The sequence below is a fragment of the Neopsephotus bourkii genome, unplaced genomic scaffold, assembly GCF_033783945.1.
Source record: "Neopsephotus bourkii isolate Nb327-2 ecotype Australia unplaced genomic scaffold, CSIRO-AGI_Nbou_v1 NB_1279, whole genome shotgun sequence".
NCBI lineage: Eukaryota > Metazoa > Chordata > Aves > Psittaciformes > Psittacidae > Neopsephotus > Neopsephotus bourkii.
The window spans coordinates 3,497,565-3,511,473 of NW_026901764.1; the positions used below are offsets into that span (position 1 = coordinate 3,497,565).

Here is a 13,909-nt window from a genome sequence, read left to right on the forward strand (position 1 = left end):
CAGTGTTCTCTTGCATCCATTAACTGTTCCATGATACTCCTATGCTCGCTTGCCAATATCCCTCCATAAGTGTGCTTATAAACTGAATGCAACACTTCAGAGAGACAGCTATAATTACTTCAGATTTCAAAGCATATCTAAGAGCCTGCTGGCTCTTCTGCATGTCCCTGAACATCAGTTGGTAACCATCCTTCTAGATTTATCTATTTCGTAATTTTGGAAAGACTACAACAAACCTGGGGGTAGTGTAACTGAACAGCAAGTTAATAAAAAAACATCTATTAGGAAAAAAAGAAAAAAAAACACCAAAAAATGGAAACTTCTGATTTTCACTGTATTTTGTTTTCACACCATTCACAAACTGTTTTGACGGAATTCAACTTCATTCTTCTTTCTGTATCACCCAAAGGCCCTAACAAGGCATTGAGAACAAGTCGTCAATGTTAAACATCATAACAACACAGATATTTTGATTTTTCTTAAAAAGTCAAAGCCAAGCAGCTATGTAATTACATTGCTTTCTTCTATAATTAGAAGACACGATATGCTGGGGAAAAGACTACATCAAGTCAACACACCACCACAGCACAGCGTAAGGGTGTACTCTGTGGCACAGCTGTGTGCGCCTCTTTCAGCACGGCTTCGATGAAAACCAATACCTCTAGGTTTCACTCCTGGCTGTTTATGTGAAGCTAAAGTTAGAAGCCAAGCTGAGCACCATCGGGGGGGTGGAGTGTCAAGACAAGTGTGTAGCCGAGTAAGAAGATGCAGGGGGAGCCTGATCTCATTCTTACTAAACTAAGGAAATAAAGGAAGTCAATGAAAGGCTTCTGCCAATGAATCTTACCTTGCAAAGCAGATTTTGAGGTGACAAAAAAGCAGATGTGCATTTTTAAGTAACATGAAATACAAGTGCACTTCATGGGGAGCCAGCTACCCTTCTGCAACTTCTCTAAATGCCAATTATAGCAGACAATTTGAGCTAAATATAAAAAGCCACAAATCTCACAGTTTGAGATAACTTCCAAGGAGGTGTTAAAGTTATGTTTGAAGCTATACAACAAGATTTCAGCTTTCTGATAATGAACATGTTATTGCAGAACACCCAGGAAAGGACAACCATGCTAGTCAAAGCACCCCGTCATTTGTAGGAACAGAGAGGCTGAAGAGATTATATGGATACTCCACATATTTCTGCAAGTACAACAGGAGGAATTTCCTCCTCTCAGAACTTCAGGGATGACAATATAACCATGCAAAATATCAGTGGCAAGATTTTAGCTTACAGCATCAGTAATCTCCATATGGAACCTGCTACAGTCACTCTTAACTGTGGCAGCTGGATTAGTGAGGCTGCCATGGGAATTCCATGATGTTTGACATTCTGCAGCACAAGTAACCTGCAACAGGGAGAGGACAGGGTTCCAGCCTGTAGAGGCTTGTAGCCTACAGCACTTCAACTTTGTATTAAAATAATTCCTCCATTCTAACCTCAAGCGCAACAGACAAGCTGCCATCCCTGCACCAGCCAGAACTCAGAATACAGCTTATTTGACAGCTTATCAGATGGTTTTCTCCCTTTGAAACAGGCTACTTCAACATTCAGTACCACCAAGCTGCATCTTTTCTGTTCGTGGTAATGCACTGCAGCCTTCAGCAACAGCTGGGGACAGTGATTCCATCTGTCCCCTCTTTCTGACTGGTTTGGAGCTGCATATTTTTCATCACCTCTCCTATGCTGCTCTAGCTGCTTGTAGGATGCAGCTGCCCAAGAAGCCTTCCCAACATGATATATTACAGTCAGTTACCTCATTATTAGAGAAGAGTATTTTGTACTGCTTTTGCCAACCTCTCAAAGATAAATAACCAAGTGAAGCTTTAAATCCAGCTGCCAATAGGAGTACATATATATTAGGAAGTTGGACTGGATTTCAGTTTCTGCTCTGAAAGTGTAGTTGGGGGAAAAAACCCAGCTTCCATAGAAACAGCGAAACTGAATAAAGTTGCTACAGTTTTCCAGGCTGAGAGCTCTAACTCTTCCTTCATCAACGATCAGGCTGTAATACTATCCGTAAGCACCTATGCACAGGAGAGTAATACCTACACTTTAAGCAGCAAGGCCACTTGAATGGCTATTGAGAGCTCAGAATTCACCACCCCTGGCACGCAGTCTAGAGCTTTACTTGGCCACAAATTGAATCTCAGCATCTTGCACCTCCTTTCATGATGCACTTGTTAAAAGCTCTCTCAGCATACTCAGACACGTACTTTCAGCTCCCTTTGGTCAAAAGATGCTGACACTTATCCTTAAGGACTTGCATGCAACACCTGGGATTATGTGGGCCTCTGCACAATTCCCTGTGCTACAGAGGTGGGCTCCAAGTTACCCTCAGAGGTTGGCCTGATGTCACCAGGATGCTGCAGCTGCATTGACCAAGACATAGCAATATAATGCTTTAAGGAGTGGTAGGGCTGCCAAATGACCAACAAGGCAATCTAAGGGGTTTTATACTATGGCCTTTCATAAAAAAACAAACATGCCTGAGGAGACTTAATTCCCTCCTCACTTCCTTCACTCTTTACAGAAAATAACTTATAGGGAACAAAAAGAAGTGGCAAAACCATCTGCATCATCATCATCATACTCTTTCCCCACCACTAGAGCAATAATATGGTAGGAGAGTGGGGAAACTCAATTTTTCCAAGGTCACTCAGGCAGGCGCATCCTCAAAAGGGACAAAAAGCAAAGGAAGCTTTCTCAAGATTTTATTTTTGCCATTGCATGCCATGACTGGAACCAAATCAACCAGAATCCTAATAAAAAAGAAAAGTACAGACCTGGTTCAAACAGTAAATATTAAAGACTGTTCACAGAATAGTAAGTATAGACATTTTTGATGTAAATATTTCATAATTTAATAAGAAAGCATTTTCTTGGCCAAAGAAGAAAAGCTGGTTTGTCGGGGTTTTTTTTCTTTTTGTGTGGTTGGTTCTGAACTTAATGAGCAAGTTTACTTCATACATTTCCATTCAGTATTTAAAAAAAAATAAATCTATATATCAACCCAGACTCATTCTTCCCCAAACAGAGGCTCTTTTTCTGTACTCTAAGAAGCAGAACTGTACTGCTGAGATTTATAGTCTCTTTCAAGGAAAGGTTTTCATATAGCTTAGAATTAATTTAGTCTTTGAGCTATCAAACTGTACTGCAAAATTGCGCAAAGAGAGGAGTAGTACAGGGAAGGCAGGAAGTAAGCAGGAGAAGCTCTCAGGGGGCTCATACTCAATGTTCTTCCAAGAGGGCTATGCCCCAGCAAGAAAAATTCAGATGGATATATCCACATGAATAGTAACTATTGCTAGCACAGCTTTCTTAGTGACAGATTCTAGAGCAGCTTGACACTAAACTAAAACGAAGCTTGACTGTGTCCACATTTAAATATAACCTAGTTCTTTTCATTATTTTTTTCTGCAGAATAAAATACATTGTAGAACATTATATTTAGAATGGGATATTTGTTTCTCTGTTACAAGAAACTGAAGTTAAAAATAAAACAAAACCCCACCACTTCTGAAAGGAATGCCCTCACTGTTTTTTCTATTTTTCTTATTATGCTATTTTTAGCATCTATTCAAATTGCTATTTTTCAGCCTTGCAGCCTCACCAGTCTTAACATTATGCAAAACCTCCAAGTTCTCTTTATTAATCTGTCCTTTAGATGATTTCCACCGAAATTAATTCTAAAAATATAACAAAGAAAACCACTAATAGCACTACCCTCGCTGTCTTCCAGTTACCCAGTGGTTTCCACCCTGCAAGCCGCTGCTATACAGAAGTTAACTTCGTAAGGATTTTTAAAAAGGACATTAAAATAGTGTAATATGTTATGCTAGGCTCTAACAAAAGAATAACTTACATTCTTCAGACTATAATTCAATGTCTTCTAGCTCTGGGTTTTACTCTCACTCACCACCAAGGTACACCCACTTTGCATCAATATGCAGTGCTGGTAACTCTGAGATGAGGCAGGGGACAAAGAACTTGCATTTCTCAAAGCACACTGGGACATAACCAAACACCAAAGAATATGTGACACTGATGAAGTGATAAGAAGTGTGTTTGGAGTCTTGTTGCATAAACAGCAGTGTACCTGGCTTACCACCACAAACTGAAGGCAGCTAAGTCTAAATAACATCTTATCACTAGTAGCTGAGCACCACCTTGAACCTCTCTCTCCTTGTAATCTGAAAGGAAAATTACGAGTGTGATCTGGATGAATCACATTCCCAGATGGACTTCCCAGTATTTTTTTCCTGGCTAGAAAGAATTACATTTTTTCCAGCTTACTGTGAAGCAATACCATCTCTGTTTGCAGTACCAGTGAATTTAAGCAAGTATATCAAGAGTCTCCCTTGGAGGTGCAGCTTACTGAACATTAAAAAACAATCAAACAAACAAAGACAGAAGCTTCATGCCTCCCATCTAACCCTGCTGTGAATGAGAATATGATTTGAGTGAAAGATAAAAAGATCTCACTAAGCGTGAGAGTTCAGGCATATAAGAAATGTCCAGCTGGGTCAGGCCAATGGCTCATCGAGTCAAGAATGTATCTCTTAACAGGGCAAGAAAAGGTATTATTTAGAGAGAATCTATAAACCATGTTTTGTGTTCCAGTCTCTTCACACTCTACCTGCTGACCATGAACTCTCCTAACCCTCTTTTGAACCTGCCTACACAGCTTGTTTTCAAAACATCCTCTGGCTGCAAGTTGCATAAATTCACTACCTGCTATGTAAACAAATACTTTCTTTGATGTGTCTTAAACCAATTCTCAACCAGTTTCACCAAGTGTCCTGTAATTCTGGTACTGCGTGGTTTCTGTCAACAAGAGTTCTGCATTCACCTTGCCCACCAACTTAATGGTTTTGTAAACCTATCATAACACCCCTTTCAGCCTCTCATCTTCTAAATCGAGCATTTTAAGCGACACAACTCCATACAAGGCAGCGATACCATTCCTTTGGACTGGGGGTTGCCCTTCTTGTACTCTCCCTAAACTGTACCCTCTTAAGACGTGGACACAAAACCTGTGCCCAGGATTCAAAACGTGTTAGGCACACCACTGCATTAAATAATGACAAAATGGCACCTATTTCTTCTCCTTGGTACCCTTTTCTGATGATGCCAAAATGCACTGCCCATGGTTTTCTAGCTTTTTGGTTTTGGCTGCTGCTGCTCCACATTGCAGACAATAATCCTGGAGAACTGTCAGTGACAACCACAAGGCCTCTTTTCCAAGTTGCAACCCTCAGTTCTGAGTTCAGCATCACACAAGCATGGCTTAGGATAATTTTTTCCTTACTGGAAAAACTTATGTTTAAAAACCTATGTTTACCTATGCTGACATTTGTCTACTGCGTTTTTGCCCACTTAGTTATGTGATGGCCTTCTGGAATTCCTCAGCACTGACACAGCTTCTAGCTACCCAAAAGTAACAATAATACCGGTTTTCATGAGAACTAGAATTACTTTGAGGCTGGTGCAAGTTAACAAATCAAGCTGCTGTTTTGAGCTATGTCTAGAAGCCACAGGGAAGGCAACTGAGATCACTCAAGACCACTAGAGCTAGTTTTATCATTGTGGGAAAATTACCAGACAGGAGATTTATTAAGCAAGGCAGAAATCAGGCACAAAATTTAACCAAAAACAGAACAAAAACCACCACAACACACACATCACTGATGATGGAGAACAGTACAAAACCTGCAATGGATTGTTTGTATAACTGTAGACTGTTAATGGATGTAGCTACTTGACCACTATTATGGGGGAAATTAGATGTCTTGTAACACCAGCTCTGGAGATGCACTAACATGGCAGCCAGACAGCAGGGTTACTAATATCATGTTGTATCTGTCAGCTGTCAGTCCTCACTTTCACCTTACAATGAAAAATTACTGTCAAGGAGATCTTCAAAACTGCCTTTTAAGAAGTTCATGTAAAAATCCAACATTTTCATACCAAAGATTGAAGCAAGATTCTTCTGCCAAAGAGTTCTGTATCGGGCAAAGCTGAATCACCACAATACCAACAGAAATTAAACAAAAATTTACTCAAATTAGAGGGCTACAACAGCTTAGAACCAGCAACTGTAAGCAAAAGCCTAAAGAACTATGATTAATGTTAGATCTTAAGAAAATAAGTATTTTGGCTCAGCTGCACCCTGAGCACTGATATATCACCATAGGAATTATCATTTGTCATGCCAAGGGCTGTCCCCTAAAGCATATCACAGAAACTTCATGTGGTAAAAGTCGCAGATCTAACACTGAAAAAAAGAATACTGGTAATTCCCACTTGTTGATGTCTGCAGTTTGCTCTGTTGAAGGAAAGAAAAGGAAGGGAAAAAAACCCAACATAAAATAAAACCAACCCAACACCTTTAGTCACACCAAAAATTAGTTTAAAGTAATTATTAAAACTGCATTCCCTCCTTTCTTGGCCAAAGGAATCAAAGACAGCTTTATGGCTGTCCTCTTGAGCACCAAATAATTTCAGACAAAAATTTTAAATATTATTTTCATCAGATTCTATTGACTAGGCATCAAAAAGATGCTTAAAACATTGCATGTAACAATTTGCATGTACCACACTTGCTGAAAAAAAATGCTCTTAACCCTTGCCAAAAGAGCCCCACTAACTTTCAGATTCCTGAATGCAAATGAATTTCTGATTCCAAGAGATTTAGGTTTGGAATCTACTTTCTCCATCTTTCCCCTAACGCGTGTGTTGGGAGCTTCTGATTATTTTGCTCAGAAATCTCTATTCTCTAAGAATCTTCCATTTGGGATTGCGTGATGGATAGGTACTGACTTTCTTTTCCTGAAATTCTGAATGCGAAGACACCTTGTAGCAGACCAGCACAAGCTTCTGAAGTACCTGGTACCAATGGGGTGTTATCTTCTGCAACTGAAAGCACTACACTTTCATCAAGGGTGCTGAAGCCCAGTCTGCCATTTTTCTTCTAGAGTAGTTTCCATCATCTTAACTCTGCTTTCCCCATGAATGTAAAATGAAACATAATGAATAATTAGAGAAAACCTCTGAAAGAAGAAAATCTGCTTTTGGTTCTGAATTGAAAAACCTTGTAAACATTGTGCACTGTCTCTTGAATAGAAGTTTTGTTTTCCTACCAGTAAGCCAGTAATGGATATGGCAAAGTCACACTAAATACACAGAACCTATTAGCAATGACCACAGCAAGCCCTCCCTTTAGTATCAAGACTGTCAAGTGCAGAGTATGGAAGCTGTGAGCATGCAGAGAAGCTATGCAAAGCCATGTCACTCTTCTTCTCAGCTCTTCTCAATGAGGCACCTGCTGCTCTGCTGAATAAACTACTGGCATATTCTCCACACATCTGTCATCAAATAGCTGGGTGATAAAAAACACTCCAGGAGACAGAAACAAAACCAAAAACCACTTCACTCTTAAATGGAAAGAAAAGTATGAAGCGACTCTTCTATTAGTAACCTACTTCCACGCAACAAGGAAGAAATCTCTTTACTATGCTTTTTAGCCTGAAAGCTTAAGTAGGAGTTACATTTCAGCTTCTCTTCTCTTCCTCCACATTAGAAAGGGTTTTTCTGGAAGAGTCAGAGCTGCCTTTCAGTTTCCCAAGCAGATGAAAAAGGCAAACCATGCTGTGGAAGAAATGGGAGATTTCAGACCAGGAATAAATTAAAGACTATCAAACATGGAAAGCATCAGTAAGTTTGGGGAAGAAAGAAAAAAAAAAAGGATTTGTGTAATGAGGCAATTTACAAAGTAGGTTTTAATGCTGCTGCAGTGCCTACTTAAGGGAGAGCAGCTTGAAGCATTAAGCTGCATGGTGCTATGCACTGCTACACGTGCAGCCTCTCAAACTTGACCATAGAATCAGCAGCTCCAAATTCCTCTGGTAAGTATCAGGAAAGAGCAATTCAGCTGCATCACTGTTTCTTCACATAATGTGCTTATATTCTGATTCTAAACAGAAAATGGTGTTTACCTGAGCATCTAAGTAAACACAATTCTTAATAACATTAAAGGATACTGTTATTTTAGGAAAAAAAAAAAAACAAAACCAAAACAACAACAACAAAAAAAACAACCCACCAAAATATTCCTATCTACACAAATTTCTATCTTCCTCTTTCCTTACAACTTAAATAAGATTTACACTCAGAATAAGTCCGTTTCCATTCTTAAACAAAAGGTGCGAATAGTTCTTTGAAATGAAGCCGTTCCTTTTATCCTACAAATTCTTCCCAACCTTGTCCAATGGACTAGATGTTCTGTTCACTTCAATCACACAAGACAGCAGCAAACCTTAGATACAATTTCATAAACTGAAGAAAACATTAAAATTCCACTGCTACTTTCATATTATATCTGCTGGTTTTCCCTTACGAACAGTTAAAGAGACAAGTCTCTTACTTTGAAACCTGAACACAGCTTCTATTTTGGTTCTTCAAGTTTTATTTTCCTTACAACTTCTGTATGGAGAACCTATTTTCAAAACATTTTGAAACCTGTATATGCAACAACAACTTGTAAGCAACTAAGTTGCCAGTGTACACACATTCAGGACAGGAGCACAGGCTAACGTGGGTATTTGGTTCTTTACCCTGCCCGTCCCGAGCTTTTGTTTAACTTAGCAAAGCATAAAAAGACTACTACTATCACATTTACCTTGGCATGTATACCTAGTCCTCTCCTAAAAAGCAATCCACCCCTCATAAGTCAGAGGCAATAAATAACACCATTTCTAATCTGTTTAAGACAGGGAAAAGCTATGTGTCAGACATTCCAGGTCACTTCTCTTTCCAATTCTCTTCTCTGTTCATTAAAGCAAATCTTTAGAGAAACTGAACCTGCATTTGCCATTATAAAAAAATTGATTTAAATTTACTTTAAAACATACAGTACTTAGTAAGAGAAAACTGAGGAGCTTACAAATGAAATTAAGATACTGCCTTAAAACTGCACTTGCAACTTTTGATACTTCGTTTATACCCCTATCCACAGTGGAAAAGAAATGTTCACAGCCATTTTAAAGTCTCTGAAAGGCTGCCCCAGAAACATTGGAGCTGAAGTGGCCAGTCTAGTCTCAAATCACTGACTGAACGTCAGAATGGAAGATGTACCCTCAGTTGGCTAGCAGTGTTCACATGTTTTCACTTACATCTGTTACGTTCCATTTGAGCCAATTACTAATTTGAGGTTCCTTGGACTGGGACTTTCAACTAATAAGGCATTAAGCTATCAAGAGAGATAAGGCATGTGATGATGACAGGTTAGTGCATCTAAGATGATTATCTGTTATCCTACATCTGTTATGAATCGGTTATGCTTGACTACAAGGTAATGGACACAGCATAAAGGAGCAAACTTAAAACAGTTTCATCAAAGAATTTTCAGCAAGATCAAAGTACACCATTCTGTCAATTCTTTAGGAGTATATTTTAGGTAAATGATAATGGGTTTTGCTGGTAGATCAGTTCCTTTCTGAAATTCTAAGTTAATTTCAGAACTCTCTGGTTCTTCCTGAAGGCAAAGACACAAAGCAAACTTCCACTGGAAAACTACCCTGTCTCTTTTGTGTGGCAGAGCACAGCTGTGGAAGGAAAAGGGTGTGCTCTCTTTGAAGTCTCATTATTAGCACTTGTATCTGTTAAATATAGCTCTCCCTCCTCCACAGCTCGAGTGATCGCACTGTGCATTTTGATGGCTCTTGCTTGTCTGTACCAGCTGTCTGGCTGGTGCTCTCTCCTGGGTGCCCCCAAAACAGGAACCTCCCAAGCTATCTGGTTTCATCATCCCTGAAATCACTGAAGATTTAAATTTAGATGACTACAGTCATAAAAATAAGGAGTTAGAAGCTCTCTTCCCCATTCTACAGTTCCAGGTTGTTTTATGGGGAGTTACCACATCTGTCTCAGCTCTGCTGCGCTGAGAAGCTGCTGCATGTGTAGCTGACGCAAGCTAAACAAAGCACACTACACACAATGTATAATGATTGTAGGGAGTGAGGAAGACATATCATCTGTCATCTGCTTTGTAACAAAATATCACTTGACATTAAAAAGGACCCAATTCTTATTAAATAATGAAAGATGTGCCTTTCAAGAAGATCACTGTCATTCTTAAATACCGATCAGCAAGTAGAGACAGCAAGACAGATTACAGGGCAATGAAAGCACACAGAGGAAAGGAAGCTGGTATCCGCAACAAATTCCTGGTTACAACTCTATAATGCAGGCTTAAAAAAAAACAAAACTGCCAGCACTTCTGGACAAGTTTCAGCAGAAACAGCTACCAGGACAGAGGGGGAGAAAGCCTGATGACTCCAGTTTTGTGAACAGGGTGAGGCTTATTGATTTGGGGTTTATGAAGACTTTTAATCTCGGCAGCCGCAGAACGTTACATATTTGGACAACACCCAGCCAGAGCTGTACAGGAACTGTAGTGATAACCAGTGATAACGATTATTCCTAGTGTTTGCACTGCAACAGCATACAGGAGCCTCAGTGACAGCTGAAGGCCTCACTTTACTGGCTGCTGAACAAACAATGTAAAATGACAGCCCCTGTCCCAGCAGACCTATATGGAAGGAAAAAAGAGACAAGTAGATACATCAGAGCACAGGGAATAACAGCACAATATTTCTCAACATGTCATGAGCCACATGTACAAGTTACCAAAGGCCACAACTGGGCTGTTTCTTATTAACATATGGCTGCAATTGCGTAACTATTCAACATCTCTCCTACATCCTCATTAGAGAACTTCCTTCCAAACAGAGAGGCTTTTTACATTGAACTGCTCTTAGCAGGACACACAACATTGAAAGAGAGTGCTTGGAGTTGGCCTTGTGTGTTTTCATTCATTCCCTCTCTTTCAACTGACCATCATCTAAAGCATTAGAAAGGATTTTGCCGAGGTGCGCAGCTCCAGTGAGGAGCCTTCAGCCCCAGAGTGAGGGGAAACCCTGTGTCCAGAAGCCTCAGTTCTGAGCAACACGAGCCACCGGGGGAGCCTCAATCCCTCGCCAGAGCTTTCCCAGGAGCTGGCAGCTCAGCTCATGTGAGCAGGGACTCACAGGGGGCCGCGCCAGGAGCCTCGGGGAGAGCGGGAAAAGCCCGTGCCGCGGCCGTTGGCGTCAGCAGCGCAACTGGGCAGCGAGTGGGATGGTGAGCGCTCGCCTCATGACCAGGGTCCAGTGTGGGAGCTCTGCTCTGGCTGCCCCGGAGGTGGCCAGTGTAGGCACCCAGACAGAGACGATGAGAGGGGAGGCTGCAGCGCAGAGCTCGGGGTGTAGAGGGTGCTTGCACCAGTCGCCTGAGGTGAGGGTGCACAACAGGCAGGGCACCACTCTGTGAGCTGCAGGACGCTGTCCATAGGCTGAAAGATGTCAGGGAAGCTGAGAGGGAGCTGGACTGCTTGCTCCAGGCTCACACTGCAGGGGCCACAAGCGTCCACCATAGGGCATGCACTAAAGTAGGGTGTTAATGCAGGAAGCTGGGAGCTAGTAATAAAACAAACAAACAAAAACAACAACAAAAAACAACAAACAAAAAAACACAAGCAAAAAAAAAAGGAGGAAGAGAACAATTAGAAGCAAGGGGCTACCTCCAAATTCCGATGGATGTCCCCACCCAGAACCGCTTCACAGCTCTGCAGGGGACTAACGAGGAAACACACACTGCACCAAATGAACATGCTGCTGATGCACCAGTGAAGAGGATGAGTGCCTCCACGAAGAAGGGGTGGGTGACAATACTAGGTGGCCCTACTTTGAAGGGCACAGAAGCACTCATCTGTCGGCCTACTCCAGTCTCAAGGGGGGCTCAGATCAGGGATGTTGCTGAGAGGTTGTCTGGGCTAGTAAATCCCACTGACTATTACCCACTTTTTGTGGTCCATGTGGGTGCTAGTGACATAGACAGCAGTAACCTCAGAATCATTAAGAAGGGCTACAGAGGCCTCTGATGATGTTGTTATTGCTTCCAAACCCATCCCAGTGAGCCCACTGCAGAGATCACCCATCAGGTATCCCATATATGAATTTCCAGGCTTCTACTTTTTAAGTAAAAATTTAATTAATTAATTTTGGTCTTCACGACCTGCTCTTTATTTGGTGCTTCTGCAAAGATCCAGAAGATTTTTCTTTGAAATTCATTATTTTTCCCCTCTTCTACCCCTCCCTTCTAGTCCTGAAACATGAGGAAAAAATATATATTTCATCTTCTTTGAAAGAAAGCCTTGAGTTTTAATCACTTAATCCTTGTTACAAAAACAATTAAACACACATCTGTTCCTCATTCTCAAATAAAATGTAAAATGGTAAAAAGCCCAAATCAAAATAATTGCTTGTAGATGTGAGAAACAAAACCTATAATCTACCCTATGGCACAAAAAAGTGCACCACTCCCATCCCCCCTTCTAGTGCTTAACAGCAAAGTAAATTACTTGATCTATTCCCTTCATGTCAAAAGTCAAATGCTGGGCAAGATAAACTAACAGCTCATCTGTTGTTGATCATAGCAGGTTCCAGAATAAGCCTCAAACACTGTATTTGTTCTACTAGCTAACTGTTACAAGAGAGTTCAGTGTGACACATTTCCCAAGGAACCAGATCTGCAAGCACAGAGAAGACAGATACCCTTTCAGGATAGCTATTCAAGAGAAAATAAACCAAAACCAACAAACCCCTTATCTCACTACATAATTCAGCACAATCACTCCCATTTCTATTAATAACTGGAAGAATTCCAGGTGTGGTTTGTTGTTTTTTTTTAAAGAAAAAAAGAACCAACAAAAACAAACCAACAAACTGCAAGAAAAGAAAGTCTCTCTGCACAGCTGAAAGACCCCCAAAATCACTGGAGTAATTACCACTCATAAGCAGTTCAGCTTTCTAACCAAAAGTGCCCAGTGCCATTTCAGTATACCTGACCCAGAACATGAGAGTCAGGACCATGTAAGGAGATGCATATCCTTCTAGAGCAGAAACTGAAAACCAAACAGAAAGCTCAGAAGCTTCTAAAAGATGCACTAGAGTAACCATAAAGGACAAGATTTGGCTGCTAAACATCAAACGGGTTTATAAAAAGTCAAAACAAAAGAACCTTTGTGCATAAGGCTCACTTCCAGCTATTAGACTTAGAAAGTTTCTATTATCCTTAATGCAGGAAATGACAAAACCCCTTCTGCTTCACACTATCAGTATAATCAAGGCAGTTTTCATCCCACACCAGTGAAATAAGCACTCTGAAAACTGAATGAAAACGTTGCAAGGAGATTATCATAGTTTCATGCCTACTTCAAACCAATACAAGCCAGTCCTGCTGTTGCCTTAGATTTTCCCACTTGCTTTACACAGCCCTACAACAAAAAGCATCCCCTCCTCTGCCCAGGCACAAGAGACTGCATAGCAGCACAATGAATTGGATGTGAATTAAAAATTGATTTCTCCCCTCCCCAAGCCAGGTTACTTTTAGCTTGGATTAGGTCCCTGATGTAGCTGCCTGCTCAGGTACAGGAATGCTTCTACTTGTACAGAGGAGATGGCAGCATGGGAGCAGGAGTAAGAATACTTCTTCAAAATGACAGTATGGAAAGTAGCAGTGAAAGGATGGTGTACTAGCATGCCTGAAGCCTCATGCAGGTACTCGTGTACAAGCCCCATCCATGCTCTGAACTGACGGCACAAACTCTTCCTTGTCTGTAGACTGTTCAGGGACACATCTGAACCTCACCTGTTCCACTAACCCTTTTTTCTTCCTGGGAAAGAGGAGGTCCATATCAGACAGCATGTTCAGCTCAGCAACCTGATTCAACACAGGAATATAATACTATAAACTGTG

At 40.9% G+C, this 13,909-nt stretch overlaps 1 protein-coding gene across 1 annotated transcript in view; it reads right to left on the reverse strand.

Moving 5' to 3' along the window:
- IRS1 (insulin receptor substrate 1) overlaps positions 1-13,909 on the reverse strand; it is a 52,672-nt gene that overhangs the window by 18,295 nt on the left and 20,468 nt on the right. The gene's annotated exons all lie outside the window — the stretch shown is intronic.